Source organism: Marmota flaviventris, chromosome 10, assembly GCF_047511675.1.
Source record: "Marmota flaviventris isolate mMarFla1 chromosome 10, mMarFla1.hap1, whole genome shotgun sequence".
NCBI classification, from domain to species: domain Eukaryota; kingdom Metazoa; phylum Chordata; class Mammalia; order Rodentia; family Sciuridae; genus Marmota; species Marmota flaviventris.
In genome coordinates this window covers 101,834,576-101,855,253 of record NC_092507.1, presented here as the reverse complement: position 1 = coordinate 101,855,253, position 20,678 = coordinate 101,834,576, and positions in this window count along the sequence as shown.

Genomic DNA, 20,678 nt, shown 5'->3' with positions numbered 1-20,678 from the left:
TAGCTGTTTGTACCTGCAGTCCTCGAAAAGTTTCCATCTCTGAAATTTTAGCTTTAAGCATTCAGTTCCCTGGCTGTAAACCTGCTGCTCCTGCAGTTTTCCCCTAAAACCGTCTGCCATTCCTCCTCAAGACCCCCAGCCCCAGCCCTTCGGAATCTATCAGCCTCAGGGCCCTCCCTCCCTTTTCTCCCTAGGGCTCTAGTCTATGTTGACCTTTGACCTCCCCTCACCAGGCTCCTGTGTTCTGACCCAGCTTCCAGGGGTTGCCATAACAAAGTTGCAAAGCAGGAGGGTCCACACAATGGGACATGCATTCTCCTGCAGTTGTGGAGGCCAGCAGTCCAGAATCATGCTGTTGGCAGAGTCATGCTCCCCTGCAGCCTCTAGGTGTTATGCTCGAATTCGGGACCCCTTAAAGACCACCAGAGACCCAAGATCGATGTAAATAGCAAAGAGGTGTTTATTGCGAGCTAGCACGGTCCTCCGCGCGCACACACAGCAACTGGTGATGCTGAGAGGCCCGGAGCCCAGGGTTTGCAGCAGTTTTATACATTCTTTGGAGAAGGCAGGGACCCCACATACATCATAGCATCTCTTAGCAAATCATCACACACCGCGGGAAAATCAAATAACAACTCTAAAACATGATTAGCATATTCACTGGCGGGAACAAGTTGGGTAGGGGTGATTGGTTACTACAAGAGGGGGATTCGTTTGAACTGATTGGTTTAAGCCAATTGTTCGTGCTGAACTACATGGTTTCCCAACACGTTATCAACCACCATAAACTACTGGGAGGGTCATCTGGCATCCCAGGTATCTCCCTGTCTCATGCTGATTGGTGGCTACTAGGGGGTTGCTATGGATCCCACCTAGCCTGACTGAGTCAGGGACACCTGGCACAGCAGATCTCTCCTGTTATTTGTAGATAAACAACTCAGCAGGGTGGGAATGTGCCTAGGAGTGCTCTGTGGGTCTTTCCAAGGACAAAGGCCATGTCCTTTCCTTGGACAGGCTTTGCTCTGAGGTAGAGGCTGGTTTTTCATAGGGGAGAATCCTTCCTTGTCTCTTCTAGCTGCTGGTAACCTCTGCTGTTCCTGGGCTGGTGGCGGCATGACCTTCTTCCATCTCATGTGGCCTCCTTCCCTGTGTCTGTGTGTTCTTTTCTGTTTCTTGTAATGACATCAATGATTGGATTTAGGGTCCACTCTAACCCAGTATGAACTCATCTCAATTCTTAACTTAATTATATCTACAAAGACCCTTTTTCTAAATAAGGTTCTAGGTGGGTGTGAATTTTGAGGAGACACTATTCAACCTCCTGAAGCCAGATTTAAAGTTAGGTAGTTAGGGTAGTTAGGTAAATCGGGTCTAATATCGAGTAAGATCCAAAATGGAGGCCATGTTGAGAATGAATTCCGGGAAAAGCAGGACAACTCATGGAATGTTAATGAAGTCCGAGAAAAAGTCCAAGGCCCAGAGCCCAACCTGTAAGGGTCCCGCGAAACGTTGGAGAAAGAGACCACCAAGTGACCACTCATGCAATTGGCAGAAGGGGGATTTATTGAACCAGCATGCTGGGGCTCTATGCCCACTCAAGAAGGGAAAGCAGCCCAGAGCCCCAAGCAGGGGCTGAGCACTGCTTAGGTACACTTTTTGGGGAGGGTGGAGGGCTTTGTATACATCAGAACAAATCATCATTAGGCGCGGGAAAATTGAACAACAACTCCTAAACATGATTAGTTCATTCATTGGCGGGAACAGGTCAGGCTGGAGTGATAGGTCATTCCTAAGGAGGGGGTTACATTTAAACTGATTGGTCCAGGCCCTGCAATGCCTACGTGCGACCACACAGAGCCCTTATTAAACAACCAAATAGTCAGGGGAAATATTTACTGGGCAGTTCCGAGCATTGTCTTAACAGCTACAGAAATTTCAGGTTTTGCAGGTAGCATAGAAACCTAACAATACCTAATCCTTTACATTTAACTCAGACCTTGCAGCTTAGAAACTTTACAACACCCGGTCTTTTACCCTTTAACTTTTACGCTTTAACTTCAATTTATTTTACCCTTACATTCCCCACTCCTTTTTCTGACTACTTTTAATCTTAAAAGTAATGCATCACAATTATTGAAGGGTTTCACATTTCATGAGTTGTTTTGCGTTCCCTGGAATCATTTTCAGCATGGCCTCCATTTTAGATTCCACTCGGTATTAGACCCCGATTTATCTAACTACACTGACTACCTAACTTAAAATCTGGCTTCATTTCCCCCTCTAATTTGGGAACTCCTTACTGCTGTAAGGAAGGGGGAGCGAAGAGAATCTTTCTGGCTTTTTCAGGCTGAAAAGGGACGGTGTGGGGCAAACAGTTTGGAGTCCCCCTTTAAAAATATCGGGTCTATCGAGTGGTCCATGATAAAAGTCCAATTGAGAAGTATTAGGCTGGAGGGCCATTCGAGTGATAGGTGGTCTATAAGAGAAACAAGAATTCATTAATTTACTGGAACCATATTGATGCAGCAATAAATGTCACAGCACAGGAATATGCCAATGAGTATAATGGCCAAGACAGAGACTAACAATGTTTTCCACCAGGAAGTACCAAGAACCAGAAGCTAAGATATTGTTTCCACGACAAAGTTGCTGAGGACATGGCTTCTATCTAAGCATGTAAATCTTTAAGGATATTTGTCACCTTGCCAGAAATGTCAGGGATGTAAACACAACAACTAATATTTAGGTTTACAGATGTCCTTTTTACTAGTATGACCTATGTCTAATAGAGAAACCTTTAATTTTGCTACTTAGGGCTGGATAACCATACTAGCAAACACCAAGCCTACCTGTGTAGGTTAGGAATATCTGTGGGCCTTAAACTAAAAACTACTCTGGCAGTTCCTTTTAATAGTTATAAGGCATTCCTGTCTGAGAATCTCTTTTGTAGCCTCTAGTTTACTTATTTTTGGAAGTTACATTTAACTATTATTATCATTTAAAATGTCCAGGAACAGCTGTGCTTTGGCTTTAACTATCTTTGCTAAGTGTTTAAGATGAAGCAAGTCAAACTGACTTTTGTTCTTATCTATTGTCAACAGTCAGCTGAGTTTCCCTGGGAGTCCTCGGGGAACTTCATAGCAGCTTCTCAGTTCTGCTAGTGCCATTTACCTTAGGATGGGTCCAGGCCTTGCTTGACCATGTGGCTTCCCTCGGAAGCATCAGGGATGTCTCCCCTTTTTAATGACCCTCCTCTTTACAGCAAATGCGCCGATTGGCTTTCTGTCCTCCACTGGTCTCATTAATCTCCCTGCTCAGGAGGTTATGTGGCCTAGAGTTGCAGAGCCCTTTGGAGAAGTCCCCTATTCCCTGATTCAGACTGACTCAGAGGGCAAGAGCCAAATATTGGTTTTCGTGGCCCTTTTAATTTAACTAATTTTAAAAACTTGATCTTAAACATCCAGCAAATAAGTTAACAGCCTTATATTAAGAGCACTGGGCTTTAATGTCTATCTCTCTATCCTGTAGGTGATAACTCCTTATCTTATGTTGACCCAGGTTGTGTTCTTAAAGCAATACCTCTTTAAAACATTAACAGGCAATCCTTAAACCATCTATAAGCAAACTACAAAACAAAACTAACTAGGGTAAAAACATATTTAGCTTACATAATGGCTACCTTGAATTCTGGCAGGGTTATACATCATAATTCCCTATTTAAGATCCTAGTAATCTTGGCAAAAACCTACTTTTGGACGCAACTTTAACTGTACTGAAATCTGGCTTACTTCTTTCATAGCCACTTTCACATGTAGTGAGATGGGACAGAGCCTTATCTCAAGTAAGGCAGGGCTCTTTATAAATCTCAAGTACTATAGTTCTGAAGCTGATCATTTTACAAAGTTTACATAAATTGTTGTTCAAGTTTACATGAACATTAGCTAACACAACATAATATCACACCTAAAACATGAATTAAAGGCTGAAAGCTTTTAACCTTTTGTAGAAAAGTAGCAAAGTACTTTGGTGTTTTACAATATAACCTTTACACAGATTAGGCTCTCATTAACTTAAAAATACACTTAAATTGTATCTCAGTGTAAAAAGTAACATGGAACCGTACATATCTTATTGATAACAAGTCCAATCGTAGAACACAAATGATATAAACAAATCTCCAACATGTTTTTTTCTTTTAAGCCTAAAATTACCATACAACTTTAGAACACCAGCTTGATACAATGTTCTCTTGAAGCTTCTACCTTACAGACTTGTATACCTGGAAGATATGAACACATTAATAGCACCATAATTACATTGATGTTTTTATATTAACTGAGGTTAGCTTTTAAAGTAACAACATTACAATATTGAAAAATAACAGCTGTTGTTTAACCATAGTTGTATAATCTTTAATTTTCTTTAAGATTACTTGCTCAAACTTACACATATAACCAACTTACACAGACCTTCTTTATCACTTACTTAAACCCTCTTAATTACTTAATCACATAGACTCTCTTATCCAGAAACACATTTTCCCTCCATTAAATCCATATCTAAAACTTTCTAGTTTTTCTTTTCCATCTGTTAACCTCCTTCTGTTCACACTTTAAAACAATATCTGTAAATTTCTGAATTTAAGCAGATTATTTTATAGACATCAACATTTTATTAGGGTCTTTTTGAACACCTAGAAAAACTTATAAGCTTAATTTTAAAGACATCTTTACTTTTATCTGTTTATCTAATTTAAATTGAACCATTTGAATCACGTGAATCAAAGATATTTGGATCCATTTTTAAATTTTTTTTATGAGCGCTCCTCATCTGTTAATTGTCATATCACTGCAGGATATATGGACATACACACATATAGACATACCGACATACAACACATAACACAAGTGTAACACCCTTGTAGCTTTTTTTAGGTGAAATCTCCATTGCAACATTTTAAAACTCCACAGTTGATCAGAAAAACATTAACCTAGGTCTGTAGGACCAAAATCATGAGCTCAAAAAAAAAAAAAAAAAAAAAAAATACAGAATCTAAGAAAAAGCAAGAGTCCTAAAAAAAGATGACTGGCCAGTAATTAATAAATACCATATAATTTACTTTTTGGTTGGGGTCTAGTTTGAGTTCAGGTAAAAAGACACTTTAACTCTTTTTTTTTTCCTTGGGCCTGAAATCTGTCTCCTGCTGAGTGCCCCAAGCTTCTTCTATTTGCATATCAGCTTAAGTCCTGGCTGAGGTCTGGAAGGAACTGGGAAAACTGGAATTCTGAGCAGAAACCTCATGCCTAAGACATTTTAGCTATAAGTCATAATTTTCAGGTTTAAGATGTAATTCTCAAAATTTTATATCTTTATATCTCTTTACATTAGAAACACTTGCCCACACAAAACTGAAAATAGGATCTTTTTCTGATAATATAAAGGCCACCATCAGAGGAAATTTCCTCAGGATCATTAAGCTGCTTCCTTTGTTCTGAAGTTCCTAAAGTAGTATTAAGTTTTATCATGTATATCCAAAATTAAGCCTTAAAAATTTCCAAGACTGTTGCTAATTAATGTCATTTCAATAAGCCAGACCAACGTTTTAATTTAGCACCCCCCCCCTTTTTTTTTTTCTGAATCTTACACACTGAGGGGAACAGATATCATATCATAATTTATTATCTTTGCCCAAGTTAATGCACTGGAATACGTAGTGAAATTTTCTCAGGCTACCCAGTTCAAAATTGAAACTTTCTAATTTTTTTTTTACCCTAAGTATTTAAGTTTTCTAGCATGAACTATCTGAAATCAAACTAAACAATTGCTTAAACCCAACTTTTAACTGCAAGATAGTGCAATGCTTTAGAAACCCATTCAGATACCAGATTGTTACAATAAAAAAATTTATCTTTTAGATACACATTTAGCCAAGATCATCCCCAAGAAACAATCTATAACATCAACACATTACTGCATTTATTGTCTCATTAGTTAAGCAAACAGAGGTGGGGTAATCCCTAAAGTGCAGGTAAGGAAGGAGGAGACTCCCCAAAGCAAAATGGCTTTGGCAGCTGCTGGGAGCCCCTTAGTTCCACCTTTTACTTATAGGATTAGTTCCTCTGGCTTGGTCTGACCCCAGGCACTAGGCATTTCTCACATCTCCTAACTTTTCAGTAGTCAGCTTCCCAAAAAGTTCATCTTCTGCTTGCAGTTGTTTCGAGTTTGAGAAAAGTTTAAGTGAGATATCAAAGTTTTTAGACCCCAGGCATTTCCCTCTGCAGTGGGCGTGCTCAAGCCAACTGCGGGAAGAAAAGAAAACACTGCTTCCCTAATCTCGCTCAACAAAGGGGGGTAAAGTTTATCAAAGTTCTTTAAAACACAGCTAAGAGAGGTGTAAAAGGTGAGAACAGAAAAGCTGGCGGTTCTATTGACTTTTGGTCCCTCACAGGAGAAGCATTAGGTTAAAATTTAGCTAAAGTTACTTCCACACATCTAAGGCCGTTTGGAATTTGGGACTCTGCATCGGTCCAAAGTAAAACAATGCCATCACACTTAACAGAGACACAGACAAAATGACACACAAAGATCATCATGCAGCTCCCGTTCGTTCGTTCACAACCCCAAGATCTACAATCCTGTGACTCAAGGAGAATGGAGGGAAAAGGGGGAGGAGCAGAAGGATTGAGTGATAGGATCTTGGGGGAAGGGGTTGGAGTGGAGGCAGGGACCAAGAAAGGCTTCAGGGACAGAGGCGTGGAATGGCTTTGTCCCATACTGGGAGTTACTCAGGCAGAGACAGGGACAATACAAACGTGACACAGAGACAAGGACAAACAGTAAACGGTTAACACAAGTTTAGAGGCAAAGATTAAAGACAGACTGTGAATCCAATCTGAGAGAAAGAATTGCTGGCGAAACCAAACGGGTTGGCAGCAGAGTACAAACGAGGGCACTCTTGTCCCTCTACCAACTGGGGGCACTTTCGCCCCCCCCCCCCAATCCTCTAAGGCGTCCCTTAAGAGGAGTGGCCTGTGGATTAGGACACATTTGTCACCACTGCCAGGGAGAATTTACACTCTCCACTGATGGCCACGCTGCCAACCCAACCAAACCAATCCAAGCCAAAGACCAAACCTGAACCAAAAAGCTCTGAGAACTTACGCTCTCCACCGAGCCAAAAACCAAAAAGCTCTAAGCGATCACAAAGGAAAAACAAGAAGGAGAAGAAGGAGGAGAAGAAGAGGAGGAAGAAGAAGAGGAAGAGGCACCTTACTTACCCCCTAAAGGAGTCCTTTGGGGGTCTCCTTGTCCGGCGATGCGCTTTTCCCGGCCAACGCATCAAATGTAAGGGTCCCGCGAAACGTCGGAGAAAGAGACCACCAAGTGACCACTCATGCAATTGGCAGAAGGGGGATTTATTGAACCAGCATGCTGGGGCTCCATGCCCACTCAAGAAGGGAAAGCAGCCCAGAGCCCCGAGCAGGGGCTGAGCACTGCTTAGGTACACTTTTTGGGGAGGGTGGAGGGCTTTGTATACATCAGAACAAATCATCATGAGGCGCGGGAAAATTGAACAACAACTCCTAAACATGATTAGTTCATTCATTGGCGGGAACAGGTCAGGCTGGAGTGATAGGTCATTCCTAAGGAGGGGGTTACATTTAAACTGATTGGTCCAGGCCCTGCAATGCCTACATGCGACCACACAGAGCCCTTATTAAACAACCAAATAGTCAGGGGAAATATTTACTGGGCAGTTCCAAGCATTGTCTTAACAGCTACAAAAATTTCAGGTTTTGCAGGTAGCATAGAAACCTAACAATACCTAATCCTTTACATTTTAACTCAGACCTTGCAGCTTAAAAACTTTACAACACCCGGTCTTTTACCCTTTAACTTTTACGCTTTAACTTCAATTTATTTTACCCTTACAAACCCAAAGAAATTTAATGAAACAGCTCCCAGCAAACTTGAAGATGCTGACTCAAAAGTTCTTCCTGCCCAGATTACTCCTTTGGCCCACCTGTTCCCCATTCTTGACATAACAAAGGACAGGAATGTGACAGGAATGAGGGAAAGCTAAATGAAGACTTCAGCTATAAAAATGGGAGACAACCGTGCTTCCAAGGATTCCATCTCTTGGGTCCCCTTCTTCCTCGGGAGAAGCCTTTTCTGCTGTCCTTTAATAAACTTCTATTTTCCACTCTGACCTTGCCTCCGCGTGCTTCTCTGGTGTTATTCTTCAACATTGGGGAAGCAAGGACTCGTCACCGGTCAACAGCGGTAACACTACCATGGGCCCTTCTGTTGAACCTGCCTTCCAAAACCCTGAGTTTAGCCCTTGACTACAATTGAGCATCTCCCTTTTGACCCTGGGGCTGCTGAGCTCAGCTCTTAGCTGTGCCTGCTCCTTGCTACTCTCAGTGCTCCCCAGCACAGCGTTGCCTCCTTCCCTCAGAAACCAGCTCAACGGTTGCCCAAGGAAGGGTGCTTTTCCTCTAGTTGAAATGTCTCTGTTTCCTGTCAGCCTGGAAAACTCTTAGTCACCTTCAAAGTTCAGTTCCAAGGTTACCGCTCCTGGGAACCTTCCTTGACCATCCTGGCCTGCACCCTTTTGGTCCTGTACGGATCCTGATTTCTCAGTTATTTGTCTGCATGTTTGTCTCTCTTCTCTCTTGAAATCAAGGGCATTTTACTCATTTTTTACTTCCTAGTATAGTGTAGATATTTAATAAATATTTAAAGTGCTTAATAAAAGGTGGGGAAAGATCTCAGTTCAACTGAGTAGAATCTGCCCAGAAGAGATGACTCTGCCCCAGGCACCTTACCTAACTGCATGTTCTCCTGAGTTCCCAATGTCAATGGGTAATGGAGGTGTTTGGATTTGTTATGCTCGAATTCGGGATCCCCAAAGACCACCAGAGACCCAAGATCGATGCAAGCAGCAAAGAGGTGTTTATTGCGAGCTAGCTCGGTCCTCCGCGCGCGCACACACACACAGCAACTGGTGACGCTGAGAGGCCCCGAGCCCAGGGTTTGCAGCATTTTTATACATTCTTTGGAGAGGGCAGGGACTTCACATACATCATAGCCTCTTTTAGCAAATCATCACACACTGCGGGAAAATCAAATAACAACTCTAAAACATGATTAGCACATTCACTGGCTGGAACAAGTTGGGTAGGGGTGATTGGTCAGTACAAAAGGGGTATTCATTTGAACTGATTGGTTTAAGCCAAGAGGGGTGTACGTGCTGAACTACATGGTTTCCCAACTTGTTATCAATCACCATAATTACTGGGAGGGTCATCTGGCATCCCAGGTATTTCCCTGTCACATGCTGATTGGTGGCTGCTAGGGGGCTGCTATGGATCCCCACCTAGGCTGACTGAGTCAGGGACAACTGGCACAGCAGATCTCTCCTGTTATTTGTAGATTAAACAATTTAGCAGGGTGGGAATGTGCTTAGGAGTGCTCTGTGGGTTTTTCCAAGGACAAAAGCCATGTCCCTTCCTTGGACAGGCTTTGCTCTGAGATAGAGGCTGGTTTTTCAACAGGCACAGGGTCTATTTCCTATTAAGGGTTTTGCTGTGGCTCATTGCAGGTAACTAGAGAAGGGCAGTCACAACTTGAGGATGTTTTGAATCTTAAAAAAAAATGCTATGGTGTTTTTTCAGCTGGGCTCCTGATTTTTTTTTCCTGGGCTTACAAGAGCAATCCCCTAGCCCAGGACCCATCAAACCCATTTCTTCATACAGAAGATGAAAATATCATCCACACATACCTCTGACCAGGCCCATTCTGAAGGGTGCCTGACTGTGGGGGGTTGCAATTTCTGGGACCTCCAGATTAATACTCACCTCACTTATGTCTTTAATGTTCTCCAAACACCTGCCCCGCCCCACCCAGGCTCCCTTGTGATTCTTAGAGCAGAGGTTCTTTCCTTTTGTAATGTAACAGACCTCTCAGCAACTTGGTGAGGCCTATGGGACCTTTCTCAGAATAAAGTTCTAATGCAGGGGCTGGGGGTGTGGCTCAAGTGGTAGCGCGCTCGCCTGGCATGCGTGAGGCCTGGGTTCGATCCTCAGCACCACATACAAACAAAGATGTTGTTTCCGCCGAGAACTAAAAAATAAATATTAAAAAAAAAAATAAAGTTCTAATGCAGAAAGTGAAATACATAGGATTATAAAGGATATCAATTTCTTGGAAATAGTTATCAAGAAGATGTTCAAAATTTTGCTATGTGATACTATGTAAATTTTGTCACTGTTATGTTAAATAATATGGTCTGACTTCTGATCTAATCATTGGAATTATTAGACACCCTTGTCTCTTGGTGATGGGGTGACATCAGGATCCCATGACCCTTCTTAAATGGCCCCTTTAGGAGTGAGGCCCTGTGGGAGAAGCAGCCATCACTTTCAGACAATTCCTGAAGGGCGTATAAATTCCTGAGGCAGGTGCAGGGAGGCCCAGACCTCCTTTCATTGCTAGCTTTGGAGAACTTGGAATTTTATTAAGGGAAGTGGTCTCCTGCTTTTCACCCCTGCTCCTTTCCTGACTCCTTCTTGCTTCCAAGCAGTAGATGCCACCTTGGTACCTAATTCCCAGGAGACCACATTTGGATGGGAATTTTCTCTGCCTCTGGAGTTCTGGTCTGAGAATCCTTTGTCCCCATTACAAGTTCCTTCACCACTCTTCACCCTACTGAGGAAATCCTCTCTTCCCCTACACACCCGCCAAATAGTGTAGCCTTAACTCACAGTTGTATCTGAATTCAACATTATATTTAATAACCATCCAGGAAAATGGCACACACAGTGTAAGAGGGTCTACTCTGTACCAAATTTGATTTTGTATTTGAAATCTATACCTTCCTGGAGCGTAGTTAGGAGCATGGTACTTGCAGCCACTCAGACTTGGGATGCACTTATACCACATACGAGCTACATGACCTTTAAGAATTTGATTCATTTTTTCTAGTGTTTGTGTGCTAATTTGAAAAATGGAGGTAGTAAAAGAATCTACCTCCTCAGAGTATGGTGTGCATTAGATAAAATAGCATTTGCAATTAGTTTTCTCTCTGATGCAAAAAATTCCCAATATTAGTTATCAATGTACTATCCTTGCCTTCCATGGTATAGTTATTGAAGAAAATGGCTTTGAAGAAAATGGCTTCTGTAGTGTTGAGTCCCATGCTTGTCACATGATAGGTGAATGATAAAGTTTCTTGGATCAATTAATTAAACATATTCCCAAGGCTATTCCTGTCTGGGAATATATCCCTTGAGGTTCCTGACTGATTATAGTCACCATAAGAAAGCCATAGTTCATTCTGTTCTGTGATTGAGACACAATCTTAACTGTCTCCTTTGATCCTCACGTCACATCCCTGTGAGATAACCATTCATATTCCAAGCTCATGTCCAAAGTAACATTAGCTAACAAGTGGCTGGGCTAAACCCCCAAGAGCAGCCCAAGTGCTCCCTGAAACAACATGAAAAACCCACCCGAGATCCAGAGGCCTGACTTATAGATTTGAAAGAACTCTGTTTCCCTAGTGAGCTACAAAAAGACATTCCCAGAGCCTTGAGCTTAAGTCACTTTCAAGAAAATAAAATAGCTAAGAATTAATGAATGATGGATACACTTAGCCATTATAGAAAAGATCCATTCTAAACAATGCTTTGGAAATACAAAAGAGACTGAGAAATACCCAAGTCCAAAATAGACCACAACTAAATAAAGTAGGAGAGAGTCATGCATCTATCAAAGGTTCCCGACTTGACTAAAGGAAGGACATGGTGACTGAAGGTCTGTGATCTACTGGAGTCCAGAACAGGGGCAAAAGATACAAGCAGCTAGCATGTCTCCAGTTCCATCCCAGAGAGACACCCTGGCTCTGGAGAGAGACTTGGCTATAGAGAAATCAAGCAGAGTTCATTGTCCATGACAAATGTCCCCTTGTTTTGAATGCACTCAGCAATCTTCTGATTCCCCTAAAAGGGACACCTGGTTGGGTCCCAATCAGAGTCATCCATTTTTACTTTTGCCTTGGGTTCTCTAGTGTCTTAGGAGTCTTAGTCACTGTAAGTCAATGCCTCCCGAATCAGAACAGTGGCAAGCATACTTTTAAATCTAATGTCTGGAACTGCAAAGCTGAGCAAGGTCCATACCCTGGTCCAACCCTACAAAGGCATGTCTACCACGGGGGGGGGGGGGGGGGGGGGGGGGGGGGGAGGGGGGGGATCCTCCCTCCCACCTCTACCTACAGGTGTCAGGACTATGATCCTTCTGTCCTTCAGCATCTAGTCATACGCCTGCAGAGCAGAGCAAGATTCACAGGATCCCCAGTTGGGAGCAAAGGCTTCCTTGGAGAACCAAGAGCTGAAGAAGGCCCAATATCACAGGCTCATTGGAATAGAGTGCCGCGCTGTCAGAGCATTCCAGGGCCCCAAGGCAGAGGGAAAGACAAGGAAAGCCCTCATCAGTTTTCCTACCCATGGGCAGACAAGTGTGTGTGAGCCTTGCCTGTCTCCTAAAAAGAGAAGGAAGCAGTGAGGCAGCAGGTAGAGATAGAGACTGGGGACACACAAGGATTTGTAAACACTGGGGGCTGTCTCTTACCAAGGGAGAAGTCATCACTGGCGGGATAGGATCCTCCAGATCCACTCTGGGGAAGACATTTCCTTTTTATCTCTTTTTCCCCTCTGGGATCTTGGGAGTGATTGAGATAATTTACCATTTAATGTGGGCAGATGACTTAATTAAGCTAAATCAAAAGACATTGGCAGTGGCTCTGTGTGTGTGTGTGAATGACCTGGGGGTGGGACCCTGGGAGCCACCTGCCAGATGTTTCCTCATACTCTGCCCTGTCGCCCAGACTGGTCCTAAGGCACCAGGGTGCAGGGTATAGATCAAATGACCTGCCTGCTTGGGAATTCAGGATCCTGGTTCCTCCTGCAGCCTCCACCAGAGCATCCTGGTCAGGCCTCAGCTCATGCACTTGTTTTGTGGTCAGTATTCAGGTCTAGGGAAAGTAACAGCAGCAGAAACTTGGCATTGCTGGACACTTCCAAGGCTGACTGGGTTCTGGATCATCAGTCACTCGATACTGAAGCACATATCTGCCCTTGGGGAATTCATAGGGTGGACGGGGACATCAAACACTTGAACGGTTATGATTATAGGAAGGCCTGAGGGATTCTAGTCCTCCTGAATTTTGCAGATAGTAATCTGAGGCTTAGATAGGGGGAGCAACTGGCTCACCAAGATCAGCAGAACAAGCATGAGAGTCAGCATCCAGTGCCTGAGCTGGGGGTATGTGTGTGTGCGTACGTGTGCCTGTGTGTGTGTTCATGTGTTTATGGCTGTATATATGTATCATGTATGTGTATATTTGTATGTGTGCACATGCTTGTGTATGGTTATACGAGTGTGTGTGTGTGCACATATAGGTTGGGTACAGGAAGCACAGCTCCTCTGATTCTTCTTCCTACCTTCTGGTACCTTCTTCCAGTCTTCCTCAATTTATGGTTTCCTGTCCAAGGGCCAAGTCCCTTCCCATCTCTCTGTGTCCAAAGAGGTGGGTAGGAACTCCCAGTGGGCAGTGACTTCCCAGGCTCCATTCTTTCCAACGGGGGAGCTTTACAGCCTTCAGGAACAGGCTACAGGGAGCAGCCCCGCACCACCTCCTGGACAAATTCTACTTCCACAGATCATTAACGGTCCTGTCTGCAGTTGGCAAGTCAGGGGGTAGAAACCAACAACAAACTGCCCTCCTCTCAAGCTCCCTTCAAACGCTTTAAAATGATGCTTTAGGTCCAGAGCCAGGTGAGTGATGAAGTTTTTCAAATTGCAAGCAACGGCATTTCTTGGTTCATTAGCATTGTGATTTCACCACTATAGAGGCCCCTCACCAAAACAAGAGCTTGAATCTAATGCCCCCAACAGGATCCCAGTGATCAGAGAAGGATGTCCAGGAGGGGCCAAACCAGGAAATGATCACCAACCAGCTCTGGGCAGGGAATGTGACACAGCAACTCAGGCCATGTGGGGCCAGGAATTTCCACTAGGGCTTCAGGGGATGGTGTGGGTATGGGCCAAGGATGATGGGCCAGAAGTCAGGCGATGGCAGGGCCAGGGTGTGGTGGATCAGTCACCTGGAGGTGGAGAAGGGGAAAGATGGCCCATTAGTGGACCACTGGATGTTGGATCAGCAAGCCAGGGGACACTTGGGAATGGTCAGCAATACTGGGTGTATTAGGGTTTTCTAGAGAGACAAACCAAATAGTATATATATCTAGATGATAGCAGAAGGGGGTTTACTAGGAGAATTGGCTCATGTGATTTATGGAAGCTGAGAAGTCCCAAGGCAGGCCCTCGGCAAGCTGGAGACCCTGAGATGTCATCAGCATGACTCAGGCTAGGTAAGTCTAAAGGCCTCAGAACCGGGGAAGCCGCTGGTGTAATTCAGCTTGAGACTGGAGGCCTGAGAACTCAGCAGCGGGAGGGGCTCTGGTATAAGTCAGAGTCCAAAAATGTTGTGATGATCAAAGGCAGGAGAAGAAGAGCACTCCTGCTCCCAGAGAGAGGGAAAGAAAGAAAATTCACCATTCCTCTGCCTTTGAATTTGTTCTTTTTCTTCTGTCCAGGTCTCCAGTGACTTGATATGCCTGCCTTCATGGAGAGCACATCTTCCCCACTCAGTCTACTGAATCGCATGCCAAAATCCTTTGAAAACACCCTTATAGACTCATCCAGAAAGAATGCCTTACCAGTTCTCCAGGTATTCCTTAATCCAGTCAAGTTGACACCTAAAATTAGCCATCGGGATGCGACAATGAGCCATCAGGGGATGGTGGGTAGAATCGGTACATGAAGTACAGGATAGCCAACTAAATATGAATTTCAGATAAACGAATAATTTCCTAGTATAAGTATGTTCCATGGAATATTTGGAACATACTAATACAAAGAAATTATTTGAATTGCAAAGTTAGCTGGCATCCTGTGTTTTTATTTGCTAAATCTGGCACTCCCAATGTTGGGGAGACAACCAGGACATGGTGGGGGCAGCACACCAGAGGAGGTAAGTCAGTGGAGGAAGGGATCATGGGGAAATAGGCCAGAACTGTACCCTACCCTTGACCTCTAAGTTGGGCCTCTTGCCTTGGCTTCCTTGAGTGGTGAGTTGAGGACCTATTTTCTATCCAGGCCAGCCATATGGGACTTGTTTGTGCTTTCCCTAAGGTCTTGGGCCCTCAGATGCTTTCTCCTTGAGGCTTCTCTCTCCTCAAACTTGGCAGAGTGGTAGCATGCAGCCTCCTCCCACCCTGCAGCCACCAAGCCCAGGTGCTTGGGCTCTTGCTTTATTGGAAGACTGATGAGTTCCAGCTTTGAGGTGCCTTGGCCTGGATCTGCATCTAAGCCTTATCACCCACTAGCTGTGCATCTGGATGTGTAATTAACACTCTATGCCTCAGTCTCTGGTAAATGGGGAGAGAAACAGAATGAACCCATTGTGATCATCTGGTGGGTTAATGTTTACAAAGCTCTTAGAACATGGCACTCAATAAAGGATAGCTTAAAATTTTCCAAAGCTCTTTAATCACCACAGGGAACCAGGAAAGGAATAATAAAAGCTACTAAATGTGAGGAAGTAACACAAGTACCAGATTATTTTAAAGCTCTCACTCATTGCCATTATCCCCTTTTAGAAATAATGGAAACCATCAGTCTTTCATTCCCCTTTCATAATAAGAGTGGCACTCACTAAATCACCTGTCGTCTTTCAAATCTCTCCTTCCCCAGGGTTGCTCTATCCAGTTAATTAGTCCAGATGGCTAGCTATGAATTAGAGCCCATCCACCCCCTAGAGCCAGGTAGGCAGTATGCCTCTCAGGCAGACCACAGCTGGGAGACTCTTCATTCAGTCAACAAATTTTTATTGAGCCACTTCTGTGTATATTTGGGATGGACTAGTAAATGGAACAGAACTTGTCATTGTTGCCCTCCATGGATCTTACGGTCTAGCTGAAGATCTCACCTCATTGCCTCTCCCAATCTTTTTTGTCTTCACTTGACTGGTTTAGAGTCTAGGACAGCAGATTGGTTAAAGCTAGAATGGCAACTCTCATCAAAACGAAGGGGCTAAGTGGCAAGGTATGTTCAACCCTGCTCCCTCCATCTCATGGGGAAACTGTTATGATTGATTAGTGATGTCTGCCACGAGATCAGGATAGAGAAGCAGGACCAGATGTCCCAATGATATGAGCATTGAATTTGTCCTTGCATTTCAAGTCCTGGAATAAAAGTTTACAACTTGAATCCTGAAAGTCCACCTTTGAAATTCAAATCCTAGCCTGGGGATGGTGGCCGTGGTAAAGATCTGAGTGCCCAATTCTAGGGAAGGTGAGCCTTTAGAGTTGGCAGATCTAAATCTCAAAGGAGGAAAGAAAAGGACAAGAGACCGTGAAGTAAGATTACAGCTGGGAGCCCGACAGTCATGGCTGACAGAAGAGAACAGAGTTCACTAGACAGTAAGAGAAATCTGGCAGGAGAAAGCCCAGTGATGAGTGATAATCTAGCCGACTGAAGTAGTGAAGCCATCATGGACTCTGTTTCAACTCCCATTAAGATTCTTTAACTAGAAATGCCTTCCTTGATGATGGATGTTCTGAAGATCCAGGGGGTGACCCATAAGATGGCAGCAAGCAGCCCTGGGTCTGTTTGGCATGGAAGGTGAGCCTAGGAAACTGGACAGGTGCAGGATGCCCTCCTGGTACCTGAAATAAGTCCCTTGGGTCTCATCATCAAAACTCAGGGGGTCCCAATTATGCATGTCCATGTGATTTTGTATTATTCATGCAAAATAGTGAATATTCTTAAAGCTTGAAGGGAACTTAAGGATCAGCTACTCCAGGGTTCCTCAATCCTGTCACAATTGACATTTCAAACCAAATACTTTTGTTTGTTGCTGGGGTACACAAAACCTGTGAATCATGGGCTGCTTAGCAATATCCACAGATGCTAATAGTACTGCATGCTTTCTCACACTGTTACAACCAAAAATGTCTCCAGATGTTGCCAAACGTCTCCAGGGAAGCAAAGTCACCCCTAGTCAAAACCCACTGATTCAAATTATCTCAATATGTAGATAAAAAAAAAACAGAGGTCCAGCCAGGTGTGGTTATGCATGCCTATAATCCCAGCAGCATGGGAGGCTGATGCAGGAGGATCGCAAGTTCAGAACTAGTCTCAGCAACGGTGAGGTGCTAAGCAACTTCAGTGAGACCCTGTCTCTAAATAAAATACAAAATAGGGCTGGGGATGTGGCTCAGTGGTTGAGTGCCTCTGAACTCAATCTCTGGTACCCGGGCCCCAACCCGCAACACACACACACACACACACACAAAAAAAAAAAAAAAAAAACAGAGGTCCAGAAAGATGGCCTGCCAATGGAAACACTTTGTTCTTTGGTGACCACCCTGGAGAATTCTTCTATTATACCTCCTACCAAAGACAGGATCTTATATAACTACGCACCTAGTGTCATTGTACAACTTAGAGTACAACTATATAAAAACCTTAGAGTTAGTCTAAATTTACTTAGAGGTGGGCTCTGCTCCTGCCCCTCTCCTAGGGGTGCTGGGTCTCAGGACTTTCATGATGTTACTCCCCACTCAGACCTTCTCAGAATCCGGTTTAGAGCAAAATGTACCAGGGCTTAGAGAAGGAAACCCTGTCACTCAGCTCCTATGGAGCTGCTGCTGACTTGAACGTCACATTTTATAGGTTTCAGTATTGAAGGGGAATGAAGTTTCATCCAGAGGGTAAGAACTCCAAGGTTGGTAGCAGATGAGCTATCTCAGGGGTGGATAAGGTGACTAAGAAATGTTGTGGGTTGTCCATTTCACCAATAAACCTTATTTTCTTTTTTTTCTCAAAGAAAAGAACATCCCACTGTTAATTTGTTAGAGCCTAGAGTTGCCCACGGCATTAAAAGTGGCACAGGGAATAGCATTACATTTCTATTATCTTCCTAATGCAGGCATCAAGACCTGCTCCCGCTAGGCTATTTCACATTTCCAGCTAAAAAGCAAGCAATTTCAAAGGCATTTTGCTGGCCTTGGACGTTTTTGATGCTGTGTGTTCTTTCTTGACTTCACTTACAATATTGCCCCTATCAAATGAGCCTAAGTCCCTGTGATTACTGAAATGCTGAAAGGAGATGGCTAAATTTAGATCTCGGTGGGGTGTGGGATGGTAGGCAGCATGGAAATCGGAGGCTTTGGGGGCGAAAGGACAGCTTACAGGTGCCTTGCAATTCAATAAAACTTGAGTAACTAATTAAAAATGTGTGGGTTATATTGGTAAATACTTACAACTCTGGTCTCTGCACTATGGAGAACTTTTGGGGAACTGCCTATTATCAAATCATTTTTGCAGTTGCCCCCCTCACAGGTCCTGTTTGTCAATCTTGAGTTTGCTTTTAGTATGGTGACATGATGCACTCTTCTTGCATGAGATATTAAGCTGTTGGGGCTGTTGGGATGCTTGTTTCTCTGATGTGCTAAATGCAAAATGTCCTGATTCCTCTGCTGAAGAGGATGCTCTTGCATTTAGATGTACTATAGAACTTGCCTGTGCTGAGGGCTTCCTAAGGGATTGATGGTATATTAGAATTGTCATTATAAATGGAACTCAAACAGCTTGGAATCATATTATTAGACAGTGTTTAGGCAGAATGAGGTGGATTTATGCTTTCAACAGTCAATATAGTGTACCATAGGGACCAGGTACCTAGATCCTTCACTTTAGAAGAGGTCTGTCCAAAGAGTTCAAGTTCTGGACTGGACTGGGGGCTGGTCAGGGCTCCTTCTCTTTCGGAAACAGCTGCACACACTGATAGTCATAGGCTCCTGTTTGCCTGGACACCATGAAAGCCACCCTTTTTCCACTAACCCATTTTTTAACCTATCAAGGTCACAAAGCATACATTCAGTTTTTTTTTTTCTTTTTTGAAACAGGGCTATGTTACCTAGACTGGTCTCAAACTCCTAGACCCAAAAGATCCTCCCACCTCAGCCATACAGGTGTATGCCTGGTGTATTCGGTTCTTAATGACATTTGAGTCCTATGGGAGCACCCCAGCCTCTTTGGTTGGTCCTGCGAGTGACTTAGGTCCTCTGTATAACTGGTGCAGACTCTCAAGTCTGGGTGACTTCTTGAGAAAACTCATTAGTATCCAGGAAGTTTTGGGATGACTGTTTTTTCTACTGGTTCTATTACAGATAAAGCCACTTGTCTGAAGACCCAGGATACCTCCCTACAGACACCACTCACCCACACCCAGTTGGTGTTTGCTTTGAGTTCTTCCCTCAAAATGGATTTGGGTGGCTTAACCCACATTCTTCATCCCTCTCTACCCTCCCCCTGTCCCTAGAGCACATATTTCCAAGATTTGCTGGTCAGGGTCAGATTCACCATTGGTGGATATGGAGGGGTAATACAGTCCTGGCCCACAGGTCAACACTCTAGTTAATCCTCTGAGTTCCAGGCTCAGCACTAGTCTCAGTGGAGGGAAGGAGAGTTGATAACTCAGGGACCCTGTGCTTTCTGGATCCTTCATCTCAAGAAAGAGACAGAGGTAGCTAACTCCCATGGAAAGCAGACCATAATGAAGTCTCAATTGCAGGATCAACAGAATGCTGGGGTTTGTTGTCCCTCACTAAAGAGTGAGAAAAAAAATCCTAACATATTCGTCTGTTTCCTCAGCACCAGGCTCAGGGTCAGGCCCATATCTGTGCACAGTAAATGATTATGGAACAAGTGAAGGAACTCGGGCAAGGGACCACAGACTGCTCCACTCTAGGGACTCTCCCACATCAGTAAAAGACAATTCCTAGCTCTAACTAGATGTCCTCTTTTTGGCTCCTGGGCTCATTTTCTCCAGGAAGCTTTAGAGGCAGTTGCAAGGGTTCAGACTTCTTTCTGTGCTTCTGTTCCTAATGGTCTTTCATTCTGCCGAGGCCAATTGCCAAGGGAACTGCGAAGACTTCACCACCAACTCCAGGGCCTTCCCTTGGAGATGCGGGAGCGATCATTCTTATAATACACCAAATCAGATTACATGAAGATAAAGGCATCTTAGGATGGATTTACTAGATGCAAAGGATAAGAAAGCATTCCATGCAAGCAAGCCAAAATAAAGGAGGCAGTTACTATAAAGTTATAAGGCGGCTCACAGAAAGAAAGTACAGCCCAGTTTCTTAGAAACTGGATCATTAAGGGCTTGAGGTAATAACTCTCCCTCTCTCTTTCTCCTTGGGGACATTTGTCCACTTTTCCACATCCCCAATCATGGATTATTATGAGTGAACTGTCATGATTACCAGTGGCTAGGTCTTGTGTCTCCTCAGGAAAGCCACACCATTGAGTGACTGTGGCAACCTCTGCAGAAACCCAATCTCAATTGCAGCCTTAAGAGCTGCTGGCTTCATAGCCACACCAGCCCCCTTTGCAATGACCTGCAGACCTCTCTTTGATTCTCTGTCTCTGAGGCCTCCACAGTGTCTCATTTATTTAGATGTGTGAGACATTTTTCTCTCTGCAGCTTACTCAAGAAGCTTCTCTGCCTCCTGGTGACTTCAGGTTATTCTCAGTCTTTAACG